At 40.4% G+C, this 26,605-nt stretch overlaps 2 long non-coding RNA genes across 2 annotated transcripts; both read right to left on the bottom strand.

Moving 5' to 3' along the window:
• Positions 1 to 19,640: 19,640 nt before the first annotated feature.
• On the bottom strand, positions 19,641 to 21,696 carry LOC128127478 (uncharacterized). Its single transcript, XR_008225273.1, has 4 exons — positions 21,049 to 21,696; positions 20,205 to 20,629; positions 20,007 to 20,072; positions 19,641 to 19,908 (listed from the first exon to the last, which is right to left on the bottom strand). It is a non-coding gene; the product is annotated as an uncharacterized LOC128127478 (long non-coding RNA).
• Positions 21,697 to 21,766: 70 nt separating this feature from the next.
• LOC111877822 (uncharacterized) lies at positions 21,767 to 23,383 on the bottom strand. The gene is made up of 3 exons (XR_002845537.3): positions 22,877 to 23,383; positions 22,142 to 22,245; positions 21,767 to 22,026 (listed from the first exon to the last, which is right to left on the bottom strand). It is a non-coding gene; the product is annotated as an uncharacterized LOC111877822 (long non-coding RNA).
• Positions 23,384 to 26,605: the final 3,222 nt, after the last annotated feature.

Below are 26,605 nucleotides of genomic sequence, written 5' to 3'. Positions count from 1 at the left end.
CATAAAATACTAGCCTATGTGACCAACGAGAAACAGGAAGTTGAAGACTTCGAGAGCATCCCCGAAGTCTGCAATTTTCCTGATGTCTTTTCTGAAGAGCTCCCGGGAATTCCTCCCGAACACCAAGTAGAGTTTTGCATTGACCCAATTCCCGGAGCAAACCCTGTAGCCAAATCTCCTTATCGATAGGCTCCAGTAGAACTGCAGGAGTTACCCAGTCAACTTCGAGTTCACGAGAATGATGTTTCCAAGATAGCATTCAGGACTCGATATGGTCACTACGAGTTTGTAGTGATGCCCTTCGGTCTAACCAGTTTCCTTGGTCACGTGGTAAGCGAGGAAGGCATGATACGCTTTGGAAAGCGCGTAAAATTTAACCCGAGGTACATAGGACCTTTCGAAATCCTCGTTAGGAACGGTCCCGTAGCCTACAAACTCCAACTACCTTCAAAACTTAACAACATCCATCCTGTCTTCTACATCTCTATTCTTAAGAAGTGCATATATGATGAAACCCTAGTAATCACTCTTGGTGAGATCGAAATCAACGAAAGTCTGAACCTCAAGGAAGAACCAATCGAGATCATAGATCGAGAGATTAAACGTACGAAACAAAGCCGAATCCCGATAAGTGAAGGTTCGCTGGAATGCCATGCGAGGACCCGAGTTCACTTGGGAGCGCGAAGATCTGATGAAGCAGAAGTATCCGTATCTCTTTCCAAATCCATGATTTGTATCTAAAGTTTGAATTTCGGGACGAAATTCCCTCTATCAGGGGAATAATGTGACAATCCGAAAATTTTTCCGTCACAGTATCCCGTTCTCGTCAATAAAACCGTTTGTCTTGCAATTTTTCCGTTAACATTTTGGATTAGGTCATTTAATTTAAGACTTTTATTATGACCTCGTGAGTATCCAAATGCGTTAGAACCACGTGAAAACGCCCCAAATTATTATTTGGAAAAAATTTTTAGTTTTATTCCGTCGGGTTACAAACAATTAAATCGGGTACAACCAAAAGCCTCGTTTAACGTTAGTATAGGGTAGATTTCCACCGGGCCACAAACTCAAACCTTATATAAAGGATGAGTGAACTTCAATTTAGCTTTTTACCACCACCTCATAACTTTCTCTCTCTACTCTCTCTCATCAAATCCAAGTTTTGATCCAAAATCATCCATTTCAAGCTCCAAATTGGTAAGAAATCCATCCTAGCTCATAGTATAACATCTTTAGCTTTCAAATTCGTGTTTGAATCATGAAATAGGATCAAGAACTTGTTTTTACGGTTTAGGAACCTCCCCAAACCGTGAACACCTATAAATGGGGTTTTGGAGCCCCAAAACCCTTCCAAATCACTTCTAGTGCTTAGATAAGGCTTAAGGACTTGCATGTACAAGATTTGAACACCAAAATCTTACCATTTGAGGAGTAAACATGAGTTTACGGCCCAAGAACATGCTTGGACCGTAAACCCTCATTCATAGACCATAAACTCCTTTTAAGGTGTTAGATTGCCCCTTAAACACCTCCAAAGGCTTCCATGAGTGCATATAACCTTATATTCCTTCATGAGTTGCACCAAAACATACACAAATGAGTCAAACCTGAGTTTACGGCCCAAGCACATTCTTGGAGTGTAAACACCCCTTCTTAGACCATAAACACCTCCAAAGGGTGTTAAAGTGCCCTTAACACCTTGTATAGCTTAGAATTGGACCTAGAACTTTGTATACTTAACCTACAACCACCAAAACACATGATTCATGGAAAAACATGAGTTTACTGCCATAAACTCATGTGTTTAAGGTAGTAAACTCACCAAGAACATCTTCATAACCCGTAAACTCCTTTCCAAGGTCAATTCAAGTCCCGATCACTTCCTAAGCCATGGAATCAACCCTAGAACCTTCCCTTGTGCATTGTAAGACCATTTAGCATCCAAGAACACACCACCCATGAGTTTATGGCCGTAAAATCATGGGCATATGGTCATTGGACCGTAAACTGTAACAGCCCGAAATCTCAGGTATTGTTTAATTATGTTTTTGGGGTGAGTGAGAGGGGACTCGGCGAGTTGGAGCCTAGACTCGCCGAGTAGGATCGCAGACTTGGTCGCGGGTCCGCGACTGGACTCGACGAGTCCAGATATGGACTCGGCGAGTCGACGCTGTTCAGCAGAAACCCTAACCGTTCAGTTTTGGATCGTATTTAATGCTCTTATAGGCCGTCATTGTCCGTCTTTAGTCGATTGAGAGGAACCCTAAACGGCTGTGGGCATCTAGAGCAAGATTGGAGGATATTAGGGCTTGAAGAAATTGTTGGGCAAGGAGGAGAAGGGTTTTGGCTAAAGGAACAGCAAGGGATTCGAGTTCTGCGGTTTGGAGACACAGAGAGGACATATTCCAGGTAATATTTCGGATTCCCTTCTGTTGTTTGATGTGTTTATGAATTTAGGGTTTATAGAACCCATTTGGTGATTAAATGAATTAGTGCCTTGTTACCCAACGACTATAATCTTGTAGTAGGACCTTTAGAGGTCCAGAAGGTCCCATGCATGTGTATTTCGGGACGAGACCTATCTCAGGAAGCAGTTTGATCGACTGCATGGCGTGGACTCGCCGAGTCCGATGAACAGACTCGGCGAGTAGCTTGAAGATTTACTGGGACTCGCCGAGTTGTTCTTCAGACTCGGCGAGTGGAGTCGGGGTGGCCCCGCGATTCTTCCAGGAGTAACTCGTCGGGTCGAGGAGGGTACTCGACGAGTAGATAAGGAATCTCAGAAAGTTGGAGGACGTCTAGACTCGCCGAGTCGCCAAGGTACTCGCCGAGTCCGGTCGAGCTGACCGTTGACCGTTGACCAGAGTTGACCTAAGTCTGACTTCTTAGGGATAGTCACACTTAGAAGATATGAGTGTTAATGAGATATGTGATGTTATAGGAAGGCTGTAGCTCGTTGGATTGTGCACGAGTGATTTCAGGAGTTGCTAGCTTTCAGCATTTACGAGGTGAGTCTTCTCACTATACTGTACCCGGAAGGGTTTGACTGTGTGACCGGAAGGTCGGATATGATATGTGATATGTATGCTATATGTGGTAAGTTATTTGTTATATATGCTATGTATGTTATGGGCCGGAAGGCAATATGTTATGGGCCGGAAGGCGATATGTTGTGTGATGGACCGGAAGGTCGGCGTGGGTAGGACCGGAAGGTTTACCCAGCAGGGACGGAAGTCCCCTGAGACACATGGACCGGAAGGTCGGGCCTGGAAAGGCGTATGTGCGTAAGTTGTATATTGGGGAACTCACTAAGCATTTATGCTTACAGTTGTTGTGCATGTATTTCAGGTACTAGCGAGGACCGTGGGAAGGCGCCGGCATGATCGATACACACTGAAGATTGTTTTTATGATCTTGGGATTTCGAATATATGTATTTGACAGAATACTTAAACTATTTATCTTGTTTTAAATGGAATTAATTATGTTTTAAAAATGAAAAATTTGTTTGAAAAATTTGAGTTGTTACAATTGGTATCAGAGCCTTGGTTTGAGGGATTCGGGTGCACCTTCGGGGGTAACTGAACTCAAACCGAGGATTTGAGGAAACTTTTCAAATAAAGGCATAAACGTTTGTAAATTGTTTGTGGTAAGCAAGAAAGAAGCAGTGTGTACGATCAGTCAGCGCCCGAACGGTAAAGATCCCCAGAATACCTTACAATATTATATGATGTGAATTGTTATGCATGCTAGAAGACTAGGTATTCATGATAGGACTAGAGTGGCCTGATTTGTGATGCCTTAGTCTAGAGAAGTTTGCTTATATGAGATGCTTTGCTAGTATGCGGGTAGATAGTGCGTATCAGAAGTAGAGTACTCACTATCCGAAGTTTGGGGAGGAGGACTTGGGATGAACACTGATGCGGTGTGGTCGGTAGTATTGGGCCCGTACTACCGAGGACACCGGGTCAGTGAGAGACCCAAGTAAGAATCCCTGGATATCGGGGACGGGGTAGGGTTGCGTTATCGAGTGCGATTACACTTGATGGAGTCTCTGATAGTTTTATGTTGTATTTCAGAGACATCATGGTTAGACCACGCCACGGAGCGAGTACGAGCGGTGTGAGTGACGAGGATATTCGTCAGATGATTCACGAGGAGGTGGCGGCGGCGATCCGGGCTGAGATCCCGGAGATGTTTGGGTCTATTAAGACCACCCTGATGGAGACATTCGATGAGCGGTACGCCGCGTTGACTGAGGCTGCAACCGCTGCAGCTACCGCAGCGGTGGCCGCTGCTAGGCCACAGGGAGGTGACTCATTGCTGTTCCGAGAGTTCAGCAACACGAAGCCACCGGAGTTCGATAGGACGCAGGATCCGATTGCTGCGATGAGGTGGATCGTGGATATAGAGGGGTGCTTCTATACTTGTTCATGCCCGGAGCACCTGAGGGTACGGTTCGCTTTGAACCAGCTCCGTCTGGGAGCGAAGGACTGGTGGAAGTTCGTGACGGCGAACTTCACTTTGGCAGAGACTACAGCGGTGACATGGGAGGGGTTTACTGCCATGTTCAGGGATGAGTACGTTCCTCCGGTGGAACGGGAACGATTGGTTCAGGAGTTCCTAACCCTCAAGCAGGGTACAGATTCGGTGGCGGCGATCACACGGAAGTTTCATGAGAGGGCGATGTTTTGCCCTGAGCTGGTGTCCTCAGAGCAGGCTCGGATGAGCCGATACTTGGGTGTCTTGAGGAGGGATATTCGGGAGTTTGTGTCAAACTCCACTTACCATACTTTTGCTGAGCTTCAGGCGAATGCCAGGAAGCGCGAGATCGAGTTGGAGACCCAGGCTAGGGAGGAGGCCGAGTCTCAGCGGGTGGACCGGCGACCGACTCAGTTCCAGCCGGTAGCCAAGCGGACCAAGTCCGCTGATTCGAGGACAGGAGGTTCGAAGGGTCGCACTTGCGGGAAGTGCGGCAAGAGTCATGATGGAGTATGTCGATCTGGTGCTTGCTACAAGTGTGGCAAGGAGGGGCACATTGCTAGGGAGTGTCCCAAGGGATTTACGGTCTGCTTTCATTGCAACCAGACTGGTCATAGGAAGGCCGAGTGCCCTCAGCTTCTTCAGGGATCTGCACCTGCTGCCGGAGTTACTGCGACTCGACCGGTGAAGGCCGAGGCCCCGAGGGCTCGGGGAAGAGCCTTTCAGCTGACTGCGGAGGAGGTTCGCGCTGCGCCCGATGTTGTGGTAGGTATGTTGTAATTCATGTAATTATTTTAATGTCGATATGTTATGCTTATGTTATTATGCGCGTAGGTACTTTCCTTGTGAACTCTGTGCCTGCCTTAGTGTTATTTGACTCGGGTGCGAGTAGGTCCTTTGTGTCCTTAGCCTTTAGTCAGCATATCGGCGTTAGTTGTGAGTCGTTGAGTCGACCTTTGAGAGTTTCTATAGCTGAAGAGAAAGTGATTTGTGCTACGGAGGTTCTTCGGGGATGTGTACTAGAGATTTTCGGGGTTGGATTCCCGATTGATCTGATTCCTATCGCGATGGGGGATGTCTGTGTCATCGTGGGCATGGACTGGCTGAGCCGATTCGGCGCTGTCATCGACTGTGAGCGTCAGTTGGTGACTATACGAGACCCTAGAGGGGGAGTTCTTTCGGTGTACGGTGAGGGTACCCGTTCAGGATCAGCTTTTTGTTCGGCCGCAAGGGCGAGGCAGTGTCTACGGCAGGGCTGTAAGGGTTTTGTGGCGTATGTGATGGATACGCGGGAGGTTTCCGAGAAACCGAAGTCAGTTGAGGAGGTCCCTGTGGTGCGTGAGTTTTCAGATGTTTTTCCCGAGGAGTTGCCGGGAGTACCTCCTGTGAGGCAAGTAGAATTTGGTATCGATCTGATTCCGGGGGCTGCGCCCATTGCTAGGGTGCCTTATCGTCTTGCACCTCCAGAGATGCAAGAGTTGTCCTCGCAGCTCCAGGAGTTGCTGGGGAAGGGATTCATTCGGCCGAGCAGTTCTCCCTGGGGAGCACCTATTCTGTTCGTCAAGAAGAAGGACGGTTCACACCGGATGTGCATAGATTACCGGGAGTTGAACAAGCTAACGGTCAAGAACCGTTACCCGTTGCCGAGGATCGATGATTTATTCGATCAGTTGCAGGGAGCATCTTGGTTTTCCAAGATCGATCTGAGGTCAGGATACCATCAGGTGAGAGTACGGAATGAGGACGTCCAGAAGACAGCGTTTAGGACGCGATATGGGCATTATGAGTTTGTGGTGATGCCTTTTGGACTCACCAATGCCCCGACTGTGTTCATGGATCTCATGAACAGGGTATGCAGGCCGATGTTGGATCGGTCAGTGATTGTATTTATCGACGACATTCTGGTGTATTCGAGATCTAGAGAGCAGCATGGGGAGCATTTGAGGGAGGTCCTGGAGGTATTGAGGTCGGAGAAGCTTTATGCAAAGTTCTCCAAATGTGACTTCTGGTTGCGGGAGGTCCAGTTTCTAGGACATGTGGTTAATCAGAAAGGGATATTGGTCGATCCGGCCAAGGTTGAGGCGGTGATGAGTTGGGGGGTGCCGAAGTCACCCTCTGAGATCAGAAGTTTCCTTGGGTTGGCAGGGTATTATCGGAGATTTATCAAGGATTTCTCCAAGATCGCAGTGCCACTCACCAGATTGACCCGGAAGGGTGTTGCATTCTCATGGGGGCCCGAGCAGCAGACCTCCTTTGAGACACTTCGCCAGAGATTGTGCGAAGCCCCGGTATTAGCCCTCCCAGAAGGGATGGAAGGCTTTGTGGTATATTGCGACGCGTCGATTTCGGGACTGGGTGCAGTGTTGATGCAGAGGGGTCATGTGATAGCTTATGCGTCGAGGCAGCTGAAGCCTCATGAGGCGAGATATCCCACGCATGATTTGGAGTTGGGGGCAGTAGTGTTCGCTCTCAAAATTTGGCGTCACTACTTGTATGGGGTTCGATGTACGATATACACGGACCATAAGAGTTTGAAGTATTTGATGGATCAACCCAACCTAAATATGCGTCAGAGGAGGTGGTTGGATGTGGTCAAGGATTATGATTGTGAGATCCTGTACCACCCAGGCAAGGCTAATGTGGTAGCCGATGCATTGAGCCGCAGGGCGCAGAACACTCCATTGCGAGATGTATGCTTGAGACTGACTGTGATGACTCCAGTATTGGACGCTATTCGTGGGGCCCAGGCAGAGGCTGTGCGACCAGAAATGCAGAAGAAAGAGCGGGTTGTGGGGTTAATCTCAGAGTTTGTCAAGGATAGTCGAGGCCTTATGACGTTTCAGGGTCGGATTTGGGTACCGTTCGTGGGCGGTACGCGTATTACGTTGATGGAAGAGGCTCATAGATCGAAATTCTCGATCCATCCCGGTGCTACAAAGATGTATTTGGATTTAAGGAAGGAATATTGGTGGCCCTGTATGAAGAGGGACGTAGCATGGTTCGTTGAGAGGTGCTTGACCTGCCGTAGGGTTAAGGCCGAACACCAGAGACCGCATGGCAAGTTGCAGCCATTGGAGATCCCCGAGTGGAAGTGGGAACAAATCACTATGGATTTTATCACCAAATTGCCAAGGACTGCTAGGGGAGTTGACGCAATTTGGGTGATTGTGGATAGGTTGACGAAGAGTGCACACTTCCTTGCCATCAGTGAGAGTTCTTCAGCGGAAAAGTTGGCGGAGATATACGTGAAAGAGGTGGTATCTCGGCACGGGGTGCCGATCTCGATTGTGTCAGACCGCGATGTGCGCTTCACTTCCAGGTTCTGGAAGAAATTCCATGAGGAGCTGGGTACTAAATTGCATTTTAGTACCGCATACCATCCCCAGACGGACGGTCAGAGCGAGCGGACAATTCAGACGCTGGAGGACATGCTCCGGGCGTGTGTGTTAGACTTCGGGGGTAGTTGGGATGCGTATTTGCCATTGGCAGAGTTTTCCTACAACAACAGCCACCATTCGAGCATTGGTATGCCACCTTTTGAGCTGTTGTATGGAAGGAGGTGTCGGACCCCCATTTGTTGGGGAGAGGTGGGACAAAGAGTGATGGGCAGCATGGAGATCGTGCTACAGACGACAGAGCAGATCCAGCAAGTGAGACAAAGGTTATTGACGGCCCAGAGCCGACAGAAGAGTTATGCAGACAGGCGCCGATCCGAGCTCGAATTTCAGGTCGGCGACTTCGTTCTCCTGAAGGTCTCCCCTTGGAAAGGAGTGATTCGATTCAGGAAGAGGGGCAAATTGGGGCCCCGGTATATTGGGCCATTTCGTGTGATTGCAAGGATAGGCCGGGTAGCCTATCGGTTGGAGTTGCCAGCAGAGTTGGGTCAGATCCATGACACTTTTCATGTGTCGCAGCTGAGGAAGTGCATAGCCGATGAGTCGGCAGTGGTTCCATTGGAGGATATTCAGGTGGATGCGAGCCTGAATTACGCGGAGAGACCAGTGGCTATCAGGGATCGGAAGATCAAGGTTCTGAGGAACAAGGAGGTACCTCTGGTGTTGGTTCAATGGCAACACCGTAAGGGATCAGAAATGACTTGGGAACCGGAGCGCGAAATGCGGGAGCAGCATCCGGAACTATTTGCAGAGTGAGACTTTGAGGGCGAAGTCTAATCCAAGTGGGGGAGAGTTGTAACAGCCCGAAATCTCAGGTATTGTTTAATTATGTTTTTGGGGTGAGTGAGAGGGGACTCGGCGAGTTGGAGCCTAGACTCGCCGAGTAGGATCGCAGACTTGGTCGCGGGTCCGCGACTGGACTCGACGAGTCCAGATATGGACTCGGCGAGTCGACGCTGTTCAGCAGAAACCCTAACCGTTCAGTTTTGGATCATATTTAATGCTCTTATAGGCCGTCATTGTCCGTCTTTAGTCGATTGAGAGGAACCCTAAACGACTGTGGGCATCTAGAGCAAGATTGGAGGATATTAGGGCTTGAAGAAATTGTTGGGCAAGGAGGAGAAGGGTTTTGGCTAAAGGAACAGCAAGGGATTCGAGTTCTGCGGTTTGGAGACACAGAGAGGACATATTCCAGGTAATATTTCAGATTCCCTTCTGTTGTTTGATGTGTTTATGAATTTAGGGTTTATAGAACCCATTTGGTGATTAAATGAATTAGTGCCTTGTTACCCAACGACTATAATCTTGTAGTAGGACCTTTAGAGGTCCAGAAGGTCCCATGCATGTGTATTTCGGGACGAGACCTATCTCAGGAAGCAGTTTGATCGACTGCATGGCGTGGACTCGCCGAGTCCGATGAACAGACTCGGCGAGTAGCTTGAAGATTTACTGGGACTCGCCGAGTTGTTCTTCAGACTCGGCGAGTGGAGTCGGGGTGGCCCCGCGATTCTTCCAGGAGTAACTCGTCGGGTCGAGGAGGGTACTCGACGAGTAGATAAGGAATCTCAGAAAGTTGGAGGACGTCTAGACTCGCCGAGTCGCCAAGGTACTCGCCGAGTCCGGTCGAGCTGACCGTTGACCGTTGACCAGAGTTGACCTAAGTCTGACTTCTTAGGGATAGTTACACTTAGAAGATATGAGTGTTAATGAGATATGTGATGTTATAGGAAGGCTGTAGCTCGTTGGATTGTGCACGAGTGATTTCAGGAGTTGCTAGCTTTCAGCATTTACGAGGTGAGTCTTCTCACTATACTGTACCCGGAAGGGTTTGACTGTGTGACCGGAAGGTCGGATATGATATGTGATATGTATGCTATATGTGGTAAGTTATTTGTTATATGTGCTATGTATGTTATGGGCCGGAAGGCAATATGTTATGGGCCGGAAGGCGATATGTTGTGTGATGGACCGGAAGGTCGGCGTGGGTAGGACCGGAAGGTTTACCCAGCAGGGACGGAAGTCCCCTGAGACACATGGACCGGAAGGTCGGGCCTGGAAAGGCGTATGTGCGTAAGTTGTATATTGGGGAACTCACTAAGCATTTATGCTTACAGTTGTTGTGCATGTATTTCAGGTACTAGCGAGGACCGTGGGAAGGCGCCGGCATGATCGATACACACTGAAGATTGTTTTTATGATCTTGGGATTTCGAATATATGTATTTGACAGAATACTTAAACTATTTATGCCTTGTTTTAAATGGAATTAATTATGTTTTAAAAATGAAAAATTTGTTTGAAAAATTTGAGTTGTTACAATGTAAACCCCTAAGAGCTTACTCTTGAAGAGCAAACTCCATGTCTAGGCCATACACCCCCCTTAGATGCTATCCGAATCACTCCTAACACTTGAAATGAAGTGTTTTCGTGCCTCGGAGTGTATATTCTTACTTAATTAGTAGTTCAAATTCTAATTAGATACATTTATGTATCTCTTCATATTACATAGGAACCTCGCGTGTACTCAAGCCCCGAACTGACACTTAGTATCCAACCGATACATTTCTCGTCTGGTGAGTTCATACCCCTACACCTTTTTCTGTGTTTTTCAATGTTTTCAAGAGGGAATACAAGCAAAAGTACAAGGATATCTTGTACTCAAACTTATTATTTCAGTTCAAATGTTCATATTCAGTATGCTTTTAATATCGAAAAAACTGTATTAACCAACAGTTTGACTTGCAGAGTGTGCCGGTTAACCACACACGTTCCACTAACGTCTTCGCAAGGGCACAAAGTGTAATTTCATGGAATTGAATCAATTCACTTTTGCCTAAAGTAACTAAGATTGGGAATTTTATAAAAGCATTTAGTTACTTTTGTACTTCATTATACTTATAATGGAAGGTTTCTGTCCTATCCTACCCGTTTGGCTAACGACCCTCAACTAGTCAAGAGTGCGGTGGGTAAGAGTGGATACCCATTCAATTGCCATTTTATAGGCAATTTCCTTAAACACCCCTTATTGACTAGCTTCGTGAATGAGGCCTACTAACGGTAAGACTCACTGTTTACTCATACATATATAATACTAGACTTTTAATGTTATATATAGTATAGGGTGTATTTTACACTTTTAAAATACTAGGTGTTCTAATTTAATAAATTATACTTTTAATTTAATTAAATGTAATCCAAAACTTTATGGGTTTATTAAATCTCTTTTAATTATACACCTTAATTAATTAATAAAACCATAAGGGTGTGATTTGAACTTTTCAAAACAATACTAGGGTTTTAGAATTTAACATTTCTAAATTAAACTTTTAATCAACTTTTAAATTCCAAAACTTGAGGGCAAGTTTTGAAACATTTCAAAACATTAGGGTTTAACTTATTTAAATTTCAAAAACAAAAACCTTTAAGTTCAAATTTAAACTATAAAACCTAAAGGGATTAATTTGAAACTTTTCCAAACTTTATTAAGAATATTCTAGATCACAAAATCCAAATAAGGCAATTAACAATTAATTGGTGGTTACCTAATTTGACATGGTCCAAATTCTTGCAAGATAATAATCCAAATAATCCAAATAATTAAATCTAATCATATAAGGAAATAATTATTTAACTAATATGAAGTTATCTTTAATTTTGGCAAAGATAATCACCCAATATGATAAAAATCTGATTTATATCAATAAAAAAGCGTTTTGGTAACTATCCCACAAGCAAAGAAGCACAAAATCCCGATTTTCCCTCGTTCTGACTAGCTGACTCGTCGAGTCAGGCATGGACTCGTCGAGTTCACCATGGACTCGACAAGTTCGTCTATGGACTCGGCGAGTTCAGCCCCCAGAAAACCTAAATTTCGAATTTTAAGCAAGGATAATCCATAATAGCATCAAATACATCAAACAAATAGCCATGGCTCTAATACCACTGATGGCTTATGAGCAAAACATCATTCCTATGGTGTACATGCAAACCCTAATAGCTTTTGGATCTAGTTTGTCTAATGAACATGAAATTGAATATCCAAAGCTATAAACCCTAGATCTAGCATACAATTAATCATATTAACATAACATTAGGGTTTAGATCTTACCTTGATTGTTATGTAGCAATAACAATCTCGAATCCTCCTTGTAATGGCTTTAGAAAGCTTAGAGTCACAAGTTTCACTCCTCTAATGGATCACAAACACCAAGAGCAAGAGGATGAAGAATGATAAGAGAGGAGGCGAGTGTATAGTCATGCATAGGTGTGGAAGGTAGTATGGGCCTAGGGTAGAATTAATTATTTGACTTGCATCAGTGTTTTGATACTGAATTAATTATGTAGCAATAACAATCTCGAATACTGGAAGCTTAGAGTCACAAGTGTTCTGATACCTGACTAGGATTTTGTATCCTTAATATGCTTAATTCAACCTTCTTGTTCCTTGTTTGGTGGTGGGCCTAGGGTAGAATTAATTATTCGACTATTTATCCAATACTAGATTACGTATGACTTGCATACACAAGGTGACTATGGATGTTAGCAAAGACTTCTAATGTTACAAGAGCGCAGATAAAAGAAACCCTAGAGGAAAGTCTAGGACATTTAGTGATTATTCCCTTGTAACACTAGATGTGTAAAAAGGCTAATCAATAGCAGATTGTAGTGATTTAGGAAACTTGTGGAAATCCTTGTATCTAGTATGGATAGGTGTGGAAGGTAGTATGGGCCCGTACTACGTGAAACACATGATCCATATAGGAATCGAGAAAAGCCACAACTAAGGAACTGGAAAGGATTTGAATATTATCCCAAGCTAGTTCTATAATTTGAATTAATCCATTCCCAGTCACATCTTCAGCATGGTGATGATAACTAGAGCAAGCGGTTCTGGTTCTGGATCAGATGGGTCAGGTCCGAGCGAGACTGATATACATGACTTTCTTGGAAATGGAAAGTAATTTTTGTTAACATATCCCTCAGGGGAACGTCAAAAAAGAAGTCAAAATAACACCGGGCTTGGCCTGGTCAGTACCCAGTCTAAAGCCAAGTCCAGGCCTTCGCCAACCCGAAGAGCCCTGATATGGCGGTTAAGGTGCAGATCTGTGCCTTAACCCCTTCTCCAGGGAACTACACCCCACTAAACGTGGGACCAATCAGAGAGTCCCACTCACCCATTAGTCGATAGCCACGATCTTCTTAAACGTTTGGAAGATCTCCTTCCAGCCAATGAGAGAATGAGGGAAAAGACATGACAGAGGACCCTCCAATATGGGTCTGCCACATCACACCTCACGAGGTGATCCTCAACAGAATTAGTTAAGGGACATGCCTCATAAAAAATTATAAAAGGATCCTTCTTCCTCACAAGGAAGGGTACAAAATTCTCTCTTTTCTATAATCTACTACAATCTCTCTCAGATCTCATACTAACTTGATCGCCAGAGCTTTGCCCCGAGGACCCCTCCCAGATGTCATCTAATAGTCATCTCTCTCTTTTTCACTGTGATAATAGGAGAAGGTACCCACACGGTTCTTGTTGGTTTATGAGCATAACATCATTCCTATGGTGTTCATGCAACCCTAATTGCTTTGATCTAGGTTTTTGTAATTAAACATACAACATTGAGTATCAAAGCAATAAAACCTAGATCTAGCATACAATAATCAATATTATCATAATATAGGGTTTAGATCTTACCTTTGATTGTTATGTAGCAATAACAATCTATTCCTTCTTGTAATTGGCTTTTGAAAGATTAGTGTCACAAGTGTCACGCCTCTAATGGCTCACAAACACCAAGAGCAAGAGGATGACTTAGGAGAAGAAGAAGAGGCACCAAAAACCTTCTAAGGAACTCCAAGAATGCTTAGCCACGTTTTTGGGTGCCCTAGGGGTCTTTATATAGTGAGACTATTAGCGTTTTGAACTAGGAAACCCTAATATGATTGCTTTGGCCCTAAGTAGCCCATGGACTCCCTCCTTAGAGGCCTTGGACTAATTCTCATGGGTTTCCCCATAGATTTTGTCCACTCCAACCTCTATGGAGTCCATTAGCCCAATATCCAACTATCACACAATTGACAATTCTATCCCCTTTATTTAATTAATGTCTTTTAGCCACAAAATTAATTCTTATTAATTCTTGACTAATATTAATTAAACAATATGATTTCTCTTTTAATATATTATTCATATAATATATTAATAAATCATAATTAATCTCTTTCTCCAAAAATCATCCTATCAAGTTGCTTTGGTGAAGGCAACCCAAAAGGACCATGCTCACAATCAGGTCAAGTACATACCAAAATAGTTATGGAATTAGACACTGATCCAACAGTCTTCCACTTGGATAAGTATAACAACTATTATGCGTATGACTTCAAACCTGATCAACAATCGTAGCTTTCAAAATCCACTATCAACTCTGATCTTTTCAGAAGCGTGTCCGTTTGATAAGGGATCATATATTCCTCCATTTCTAGATATCATATGAACTGAGACATGGATTTAAATCATACTCTCTGTTCATGTGTTGTTTACCGATTTCCAATTTATGACGACTGACAACAGACTACAATTCAACACGTCAATTTAGTCTCGGTTTGGCCAAGCGCTTACGGTGTCATCACTAAATCATTGAGGGCCCCGCATATATTGCTTTTATCCCACTTTGGGTAAAAGGAACGGCTAAACTTCGACTCAATGATCGCTTGTACTAACTCACCGAATCACACACAACAATATGTTTTATAACACCAAGTTACTGGTGCATTTACATATTATCAATGTGTAACCGACTCACAAGATATAACTCACACAACTCAGTCTCAAGAATATAAGATATTACCATCTCACCAATCACTCGTGATAAAATCCATGAAGTGATCCAAGTGAGCGTGCGTTTAATCCAATACTCTAATCTTATAGCAACACTCTTGAACTCTGCAGCAAACTTGTGCTATGTCTAAACACTTTAGACAATCTACAGACGGATTCATGACAGTCTTCTTTCATACCTACTTCCAAAGTATGAGCGACTGTAGAGGGTTTGAATAATCTTATTATTCAAGAAGTCAAAACATGCAAAGTGAAACACAAGAATAATACTAATACTATATGGCCTCAAACCTTTGAGTATATGTAACATCCGAAATTTTAGGTATTATATTTATTCATTTTATTTTGAGTTTTGTGGAAGGACTCGGCGAGTTGGTGCGAAGACTCGCCGAGTAGAGACGCGATTTTTCACCCGGATTAATGACCGGACTCGACGAGTCATATTGGTGGACTCGGCTTGTCTGCGCTGTTTAATGAAACCCTAATTTCTCGGGTTTGGGGCCTATTTAAAGGGCCTTGTGGCCGTCATTTGTGCTCACCAGTCCCCAGAGTGAAACCCTAGTGAGCTTGAGCGTTTGGAGTGAGATAAGGAGCCATTGTTGACCTTGGAGGTATTATCTAGCAAAGGGAAGGAAGCAATAGCCAAGGGGAAACAAGAGGATCAACTTCCTGAAGATCTGAGGTCCAGAACATCACGTTTGAGGTACTGTTTTCGAACCATTCTCTGTTATGGTGATGTTCATGTTGATTTAGGGCTTATTGAGCCCTTTTGTGGCTAGATCTAGTGCTTCCTTGGTCCCTTAAGCGAGTTAGGTTCTGGATCTGGACCCTTGGAGGTCCAGAGTGTTCATTTGTCCAAGCTTTTTATGAATCCATGGAGGTTTTGGATTGGGGTCTTTGTGCTTGAGGTCAAAACACCATTTATGAGTCATTAGGTGTGTTATGAGCGCCAAGACATGAACTTTACGTGATGAATAAGCTTGGAAGAACTGGATCTATGAGTTAGTGAAACAGATCTGACCTCAGAAGGTCGTTTGGGGTTGTGCATGGACTGCACTCGCCGAGTCCATTTCCAGACTCGACGAGTTGGTGTGGGTTGTTTAGTGATTTCGAACCAGGGTTTGAGTAACCGATTCGGGTGAGTGACTCGGTGAGTCGGAAGGGACTCAGAGGAATCGGGTCCCCGTAGAGACTCGGCGAGTCCACGCCAGACTCGGCGAGTTGAGTTGACCGTTGACCATTGGTCAGAGTTAACCAGTGTTGACTTGATAGGGTTAGTCAACCTTAGTTGGGAAAGTGTTAATTAGAGATGTATTGTGTTATAGGAGGACTATAGCTCGGGAGATCGAGCACTAGTGATTTCAGGGATTTGCGAGTTATCGAGATACGCGAGGTATTATTTCTATGTGATTTATGCTGTGCATGTTTATAGAGTTGGAACCGGAAGGTTCACAGAGTTGGAACCAGAGGGTTCACAGAGTAGGGTCCACGGACCCACAGAGTTATAGCCTCGAGTGGCTAATATGTGCTATGTGTGGTATTTTTGGGAACTCACTAAGCTTTATACTTACAGTGTTTGGTGTTATTTGTTTCAGGTACTAGTGATGAGCACGGGAAGGCACCGGCCTGATCAGTACACACACGGGATTTTTATGTTATGAGATCTTGGGATTTTTATATGTTATGGATTTGAGTTTCAAACACTGATGTTTTTATGAATACTAAATGAATTATGCTTTTATAAAATGTGAAAAGTTGTTTTGAAATTTACGGTGTTACCGTATAAATAAAACACTTTTATTTAATCACCATATTGATTACTCATTATTTGTTGTTTCAGGTAATCAACTTCTTACTTGAATTATAACAACAATTGTCCCATGCTCTTAACATGCACACTATATTTACCTATGGTCCTTACTTTGTGAAATAGTATAATTGAATAACATTTTCAATCACACTCATTTCACAATTCCCAATCCTTACCACAAGTGTTAGAATACCAAATTCTTGCCACTTATAGAATATGTTAGATTCTAACATTTTGTGCAACGGTTATTTCTTAATATCACTGCGCCAAAATCACCAAGACTTTGCCAATGAAATTACAAAGTGCTCTATTGGATATTTTTACATGACAATTCCATAGTCATGAAGTCTCACATTCAAAGTACATTCCTTTGAACATCCTTCTTACATAGAAGTTTCTAATCTAGACATAGATTCTTAACGTCCAACTCCGAATAAGAAAACATTTCCATATTTTCCATATGACAACTCATTGTAAATAGAATCTTATCTATTCATAATAATGTCAATATGGTCCATCCATGACTATACTTCCAACTGTCCACAAGCGACCAATCCTTGGCGAACCTTAGATTGTCCTTGGCAGTTGTTTAATTATTTTAGTCAAATCCGGTTCTATTCCCTTTTTCCTTCTAAATGCCCTAGGCATTTGGAAAAATTTAGAACGGTCGAATATTACAATGTATGCAATCGATCCTATACCTGAAGCGTATGAGATACGATTCATAATGAAAAATGTGATACTTTACCAGGTTCTTGCTATAATATTGTCATAATATTTCTAGTTGTCGTGTTCTCAAAATTCGAACTATGAAGAGGGATGCCGTAATCATAATCGAACTTTGAGAATGCAAATAATAAATATATCCTTGACTAAATTCAATTAAAATTTCTCGATCTAAGCTTTTATATTGGAAACGAAGTATAACATCCTCTCCCTTAATTATAGCAAAAACAACTTTTCAACCCCTTCAACTTTGCAAAGTGAAACTTTTGTTTCTCTATAATTAATATTGCCAACTTGTAACACTTAAAATAATAATCATGCTCCGACTAACATGATGATTATATCCATTCCAGCATAACATTTATGCTCCCACTAGCTTTGACAGGTATCAGAAAATAGTTAGACTTCTAGAAGACAATACTTATTAACTTCCAAAGTTCATATTTCCAATACGATGTTCTTCGATAAGCCTTTATCGAAGCTTCTCAAACTCATACACCTTTCCTCAGACAATTCACATGTGTGTCTAAACTAATTCAGAACATATATTACTAAGTCCTAAATATTCAGACCAATTGCCAAATCTCACAATTCAAACCATGAAGAGGGATGCGGTAATCATAATCGAATTTGAGAATGCAATTTACATAATCGCTATCTCCTTAAAATCTCTCTTAGTGAAAGCATTTCCTTACAATCATTTTCATGAAGGAGAGAAATCTTATGACACTTAGATTTTATGGTGCATGTGTTCCTATCCATGCAAATTTGTAATAACCATAATCATAAGATAATGTTTGTAACAAATCCAAACTCTTATGGACAAAACTTGTTCATTCTTGATTTCTTGCCGTCAAGGTTCCCACCATTGCTTCCAAGTTATTTAGCAGCTAACCTATACCAGTCAATGTACTTTCATTGAACAAGATGCTTGCCTTATGCAGTCTATTGAGAACTCCTAGAACTCATATGCATAATCAACTCAACTGGATTGGCACAAAAACAAGAATATGTCAACATGATAGGTTACAAACCTCAAGTCGTGTTCTAGTGTTTAATAATAGGTTTACTCATGATTAGTTCTTGAAACTTTTCAAGATTTTTTTGACTCCCACTAACCTCTTGACATATAAGATTCTCTTGTCAAGAAAACATTTCTTGACAAACAAATATTCACGAGATAGTGCGGATTCTTATCAAGACAAACACTACACACAATTGGTATTAGTTGGTCTTTGTCTTATCCAAGACATCACAATTTACCAATTTCAAACGTGCAAAAATAAGAAAAAAAACAATTTTCTACTTCACATTTGATGATTGTGTTAGAACTTCTGAAGATATGTCACTCAATTCACAATGTTGGAGTACGACTCTAAGACTTGATTTTGGAACGAAGTATGACTCATCCTTTTGATTTAACCATTTCAACAATTTCCGATTCCTCTTCTTAGCCATACTAGTGCACTAAGATGTCCTTAGAGGATGAATTGTGATATGGTTTCATAATCAACAAGATGATCATAAAACACGATACAAAAGTACTCTCCCTTCTTCTTAGATTGGAGAAACTTTTATCTTTCTGCCTAATTGATTCTTCTTATTCGTTCTGCCATTCATTGAAACTTTTCAATGATTCAAAATTATACTTAATCTTGTAAGCATAACCACATTTATTAGACTTTTAGTAAATTATGAAGACTAGGCTTATTGTTATTTGTGGTGGACTTGACTAGTGCACAACATTGTGTTCTAGTTCTTTAGTCATTCACTTGACTCACATACTTGTGTGATCAAGGAATTAGTCTTAATTTCCTAAGTACCAAGATTTCCATACATTACATGATTCAAATCATATGATTCCAAGCTTCTGTCCAACTGAAACTTGAGCGATAGGAATCTTCCTTACTGAGAAAATTATGCACTACTAGAAAAACAGCCTTTTACGACGCTCATTGCGCGTCGTAAAAGGCTCAGACGACGCGCAAATGCGCGTCAAGGAAGGCCCTGTCATAAAGAGAGACGACGCGCTTTTGCGCGTCATCTATAGACGACGCGCATTTATGACGCTCATTTACGACGCGCAATTACGACGCGCGTTCACGACACGCAATGCGTATCAAGGAAGGCCTTGTCATAAAGGAAGAGGACACGCATTCGCGTGTCGTAACCTTACGACGTGTGTGTTAATGACACGCAATGCGTATCAAGAAAACCCCTGTCAAGAAAGGCCATGTCATAAATGAAGATGACACACATTTTTGCGTATCATAATTTCAAATGTTTAAAAAAAATATTATTTATAGATTTAATAATTTCAAATTAAATAACACATTTAAAAGTCTCATAATGCAAAATAAAATATTTATATAACAAAACAATCCATTTAATGAAATAATTATACTAATATTCAAAATAAATCACATTTAATTGTTATTTTATTAACATGAGTCAAAATAGAAAAACAAATCTTCCTAATCCAAATAACAACATACATAAAACACAAACTATTTTCAGAAAGGAGAAGGTAGAGAGACTGCTTCCATACAATTATCCGTTTGACTGCAACACCACCTCGTTTTTTCTCGGAGTTGAATGGGGATGCATAAATAACTGAACACTCTGACCTCACGACATCAAAATTCATTCCAAGCTGCAATAATTACAGAAATGATGAGCATCACCTAAAAATAAAATCAAGGATACAAAACAAGATTCTATCCCCAACATATGAACCAAGAACTAACTAACCTTAACCCCCTATTGAAGTATGGCCTTCTCTGTTGGAGATCCAGAAACCTCAACATCTCTGCCTCCCTATTAATTAAGCACCAAACCAACATTGACAGTGAATTTTCTTTTTTCATAATTGATTAAAGATCACTAAAACCAAGAAAAAAAAGGTATAGAAGAGGATTGGTGCTCTTGTAAGGTACATATTCAAAATACCTACCTCAGGGGAAAATACACTGTCAGTTGTATTGTGAGCTACACTTTCAACAAGAAGAGATACAATCTTTGGAGGTAATGCTGACGTGTCATTTGGTGGATCATTTTTATTCCCACAAATATAAGCTTCGACCAGTCATCTGAATAAAGCAAAAACATGAGATAAATAAGGTAAAAGAATAAAGGATTTTTACTTCTCAGATGTCAAAATAAAGAGAAAAGAAACGAAAGGAGATTCCCTCTAACTATCTAATATATGAACAGAAGATTGGCACTTAATACTATAATAAAATAATAAAATATGCAAGAATCATGAAGTTACCAAGAAAAGAAAAATATCCCACCAATTTCAAAGTCAAGGTTCCAGTTTTATCACAGCAAATTGTAGTTGCAGAACCCATCATTTCACAGGCAGATTGCCTAATCTGCACATACAAAATTACCAAAAACATAAAACAAAATACATACAACTATACAAGTCAATGAGAACAAAATATCAATATACCAATGCTTTGTCAGACATCATTTTTCTCATTGAGTATGGAAGCCTGTAATTATATATAATTAACATTTTAGTCATCCAAAACTCAGATTAAAGAAATGGTTTATAGAAAATGGACAACTTATGTTGAAGTGACAACTAATGGAAGCCCTTCTAGAACTGCAACATAAACAATAGCTACCTATAGACACCTCAAGAATTACAAAGTTGAAGTTGAAACCAAATATATATATATATATATATATATATATATATATATATATATATATATATATATATATATATATATATATATATATATATATATATATATATATATATATATATGCAAAAGATACATACTACAATAGTGAAAATTTTGATTACTCCATCCATAGCATCCTTGACACTAGTTTTACTAGTAATGAACTCTACTTTTCCCTCATCATCCTCTGTGTATCCAGTGAAAAACCTAGCAAGCAGAAAAGGCAATGGAATGTTAAGTGAACTTTTATACTCATGCTTGGCTAGAGAATACGAAATAACAATGGAATGTGAAAAGAGAGCAAACTATGTGAGATAATCTTTTTGTTTATCTTATTCATGATTGGTTTACAAGTCAGAAAACAAAAATAAAATATCTTTAACAACCATGACAATTATAACACCCAAAGTTATGCTTCCCCCATCATACCATCCTTTGATCCCATGGAGTAGATAACATAAAGATGTCATCTTTCCATAAAAGAAACGAATTAAATAACAAAACATATAAATATTAGACTTAAAGATGTTCACTAACCTTTGTTATTATACCTAGTGCCAAAAGAGCAGCAACAGTTACCATAAATATGATTAATATGGTGTCTCCACAACCATCATAGAGAAACCTGTATCAAATGCATATTACACAACGATTTTAATTTAGATTAAATTATATTCAAATAATAAGTATTATCGATTCATTTGCCTTTAGAGAGAAAAAAAGATACATATAAATTATCAACAGTATGTGGGAACAAAACTGAAAGGGAAAAACCATGTAAATGGGAAAGAGAAGAGGAAGGCGATGTTGATGCACTTTTTCCACTTGCTAATGTTTAGTATTCTTTTTAAAAAGTAAAAGGCAGATGATGGATCATAGAGAATCATACATCCATTTTAATAAAACTAGGAAGAACAGGGGCAATAGAAAGTGTTGTTTTGCCTTTAAAAATTGCATAGTCTGCAAATATACTAAACATTAACTTATATACCATTTTACCCTTACTTACCTATCCAATTTTTGTTCTTCTAAGTGAACTTGGATTTGAATCATCTTCATCTTCAGCAACACTATACCTACAAACCAGGAACAACTAAAACTATACTTAAAGAAACACAAGAAAATTGCTATAAAGTGTATAGGCATGTAATATTAACAATCAAATGCAGAATACAAGTGAAGTTTACTTACTGACTTTCCTGATCTGATGAGTAAGCATTTCTTCCACTATCCATTCCAGATTTATATTCAAAAGACTGATATTTATTCCCGTTAGCAGCTAGGGACTCCTGATGCTTCAAGTCATTTAAAAGTCAACACGTATGGGACCAGTAAGTCAAAGTGACAACATAATTGTTATTATCAAGAAGTTCAATACTCTTCATAATTAATATATAGTGTCAACTTTCAACACTGCAAATCTGGATCAAGCATTTACATTCATGATTAATATTTGTAGATTGCTGAAACTAAATCACCACAGGGATGAGTTTGAGAACAAAACTCACTCTTGGAAGCTCAATATTCCATGAGTTTCATCTCTGAATAGATTTTTACATTGTTATGAATTTGGAAGATTTTTATGATTTACTCAGCCATTTCTATTGCTTTTTATGATTTACTAACCCTTCTTGGTATTTACATTGTAAAATTACTGTGAAAAATATTTGATTGTACAAAATACATAACATACCACTTTTGCAAAAGCTTCCCATGTTTTGATTTTATTTATTTATTTTGAAACAAGCAAAATACCAACAGGGTTAGTAGATACAAAATTACACAAGAGATCAATCACAATTTTAAACGAATTTGAATCAAATTAAGCCAAGTAGCAACACATAAATCAGCGTATTCTATCTATTAATTCATATCATGAGATAAATCACAGAAATTAAAGTAAAATCTAGGGTTTAGTTAGGTTACCCCCACTGAACAGTAAGTGCTTCTTAATCCTAGTATTCCATAGGGCGAACAACATTGACATCGTGTAGATGCGAGATTTAGACATGTTGTTCACAGGTCTGGAGCAGTTGATGGTATCGTAGAGGCAGTGATCGACGATCTGTTAAACGGACGAAGCAGAGAAGTTGTCGACAGATGCTCCTAGGTTGGGGAAAAGGGAAGGGTAGGGCTGGTCGAAGTAGGCAGTAATGGCGACCACCGGAGAGGAAGCGAGGTATAAGAATACCGATAAGAAAAGGAAGAGGAAGAAAAGAAAAATTGTACGTACCGTAGGTTTCTTGAGAGCAAAAGTGGTATGAGGGTTGCGTTTTGCCATGATTGGCTCCCAATTACCGTAAAGGGTTTGGGTTATGCTATTTATCTAAATCCCCTGGTTTAAGAATGTTGTACTTTACACACCATAAAGTCTCTCTCTAGCTCCACCATCGTTGGTGTAAAGGTGAAAGAACCCACGAAACCCTCCTCTATTGTAGCATATTTGGCCGGTACTTATTTAATAGTGTGTCGATGAGGGTAGCAACTTAATGAACGAACCTACAAGAAAACACAATTTGGGTGAGAATCAAGAAAGCACCATATATCATTCTCAAAGTTCTTTTTTCGGCTGCTATTAATTTGAGAGAAGAAGCAGGAGATAGACAATCCATGTTGAATAACTTACCTGAATTGAAGTTGATTTCAAGACTCTTTCCATGCCAAGTTTTGAGATTACGTCTGAATTTTGCTACTGATTAATCGAATTGATCCCTAGGTTTTTGTTCCGCCTGAATGTGAAGACTTTTGATACGAAATCGGAACCTACCTCTACCTCTGTATTGGTTGAATCTTAGAAGAAACTGAAAACCGATTCACGATCGACTGTGAGAACGTGGGTGAAGGCGGAGGCCCTAGGGCTTGTTCTTGCTAATTCAAAGATCAACATCGATGGTAGAAGGTGGAGGCATCAGTAGAGGGAACAATCTAAAAAGAGAGGAGATCGAACCATTTAGTGTGAGGTTCGATTTGGAAGAAATCTCAAACCCTTAACCTTAAACATGATGTGAAGCGATTGATCCATAATTTTCTTCGTCTACGTCAATTCCTTGGGCTCATATAATCGGACGATGGTCGTAAATGAAGCATTCTTCGAGAAGGAAGGTGCATCGCCATAGTTTAAGGCTGGAAGAGGCAATGAGGATTGGAGGTAGTGGATGTGGATGAGGGGTGGAGACGAGGGAGAAGAAGGTGGGGGTTTAAAAAATTTGGGGATTTCATTTTCCCTCCGAGACGCGCGTTTCTTAAAAGAAAATATAAAACGACATTCACATACGACGCACAAGTGCCTTCCGTTTTTTTAATATTTTTACATGAGACACTAATTTAAGGGCACTCAGTAATGCGCGACCTAAATCCTTAAAATTTTTGAAGAGATGACACTTTTTTAAGGTCGCTCTCTAATGTGTAACATAAATCAAAGAGCGTCGTGTTTTGCGTGTCGTAAAAGGGTCTTTTTCTTGTAGTGATGGCACTACCATAAATAACATAACTAAGAATCACATCCACTTAATATCGCTTTCAATAGAAACACGCAAGCATCAATTTTCATAAATAACATTGTAAGGAGATATAAGTAAGACAAAAACAAATTTATTTTACTTATATAACGGTGCGGAAAAACTTGTCCTTACAAGGCAAATTCAAATGAAAACTATGCTATTTTCATATTCCTAAGCAATCTATCATAACTCTAAAAGTAGCAGCTTAAAATCCAATCATTGAATCATGCGATCCATTTCTTCGCGATCAGACTCAGCTCACTTTTTCCTTTAAGCTTCCTCTCCTTTTTTCGATCTAACAAAACATCAAAATGTAATCTTATCACAACATGTATTAAGAATCAAAAAACAGAAAACTTACAAGAGTTAGATAGTAGATTTTACTTGAAGCAGAGTCATACATCATGACTCTCCCATATCTTAGATCTTTCAGGTAGTTAGGGCAGCTTCGTAACCAATGTCCCCTCTTTTGGCAGTAGAAACATATGGATTCTTCTGGAATAGTACACGGGACTATCTCAGAATCAACCTTTCTTTTGCATAGAGAAAACTTTTATGGACTTCAAATGTGGCCATTTCCCATAGAAGGACGGGACATTGATTTACCAGACAAATATTCTTGACCAGTGCGCCAAATCAACGCTGATTCAGTATCGATAAGCAAATAAGTCAAATCAATGAGGGTTACGTCGTGGTCCATCACATAGTACTCTCTAATGAACTCACTATATGATTCGGGAAGTGACTGAAGAACTAGTCAACATCCTTGAGACATCGACACCCAACATTCCCAATCTATCAATATGCAACTTCATATCCAGGACATGAGCACATATAGACTTTCCACCTTTGTGTCTTTTTGCCAATAGGGCTTGAATGACCTTGAACTTTTCAGGACTTTAAACACGTGGGTAAAGGAGAATTATTGGAGGAGGTGGAGGAAGTCAAGCATGATTTCCATTTCCACAATCCAATCGTGGAATATCATCTTCAGGTGGAAAACTTTTTCCAACGGATTCAGTAAGACCATAGTTGTCAGACTTTGACATCTAAAAAACGGGAGAAATTCAAGTTTTAGTTGATTCGAATCCTTGATATAACACCCAAATGACATATCAAGGCTAGGATCCAACACAATATCGTACAATATGGAAGAGGGATGCCGTAATCCAAATTGCAGAACATTTGAAGGTAGGTAAATGACGATTTACCAATTTCCACCATGAAAAAAAGAAAATTGAAAATTAAGTTTTAAATGAGATGAAACTCCTAGATCTTTTGAGATTCATTGAACTTTTCAATGACATGTTTAAATCTCGAGTGTGCCCTTCATTTGTGACTGGGATGCCGAGGATCACAAACAAGTTGTGGATAACCATACAAATATACATGGTGCCCCCAATGTTATAGTCACCTAAACGACGTGCCAGTTAAACACATACGCTCCATCAATCTATGACAAACATCGAGTCACCCTTTTCCACCTTTTCTTAGAGCCTAATTAATGTGTCGGTTAACCATACACGCTCTACTCACATCTTAGCGAGGGTACAAAGTGTATCATGGAATAGCACCAACTCCACATTTTTCCTAAAGTAACTAAGATTTTGGGAATTTATAAAACATTTAGTTACTTCGTATTTCATTATACTTATAATGGAAGGTTATGTCCTATCCTACCCGTTTGACTAACGACCCTCCACTAGTCAAGAGTGTGGTGGGTAAGTGTGGATACCCAATGGCGGTTATTTTATAGGCCGCTTCCTTAAACACTCTTTATAGATCAACTTCATGAATGAGGCCTACTAACGGTAAGACTGACATTTACTCATACATATATAATATTAAACTTTTAATTTTATATAGTATAAGGATGTATTTTATAATTTTAAAATACTAGGTGGTTTAATTTAATAAATTAAAATTTTTAATTTAATTAAATGTAAACCATATCACTATGGATTTATTAACTTTCTTTTAATTATACACTTAATTAATTTAATAAAACCATAAGGGTGTAATTTGAACTTTTCAAAATACTAGGGTTATAGAATTTAATATTTCAAAATTGATACCTTTTATTTAAATTTTAAATTCCAAAACTTGAGGAAAAATTTTGAAACCTTTCAAAATATTAGGGTTTAACTATTTAAAT

This window comes from Lactuca sativa, chromosome 7 (genome assembly GCF_002870075.4).
Source record: "Lactuca sativa cultivar Salinas chromosome 7, Lsat_Salinas_v11, whole genome shotgun sequence".
In the NCBI taxonomy this organism is placed as follows: Eukaryota; Viridiplantae; Streptophyta; class Magnoliopsida; order Asterales; family Asteraceae; genus Lactuca; species Lactuca sativa.
The sequence above is the reverse complement of the archived record's forward strand: the minus strand, read 5'-3'. Positions and strand labels throughout refer to the sequence as shown.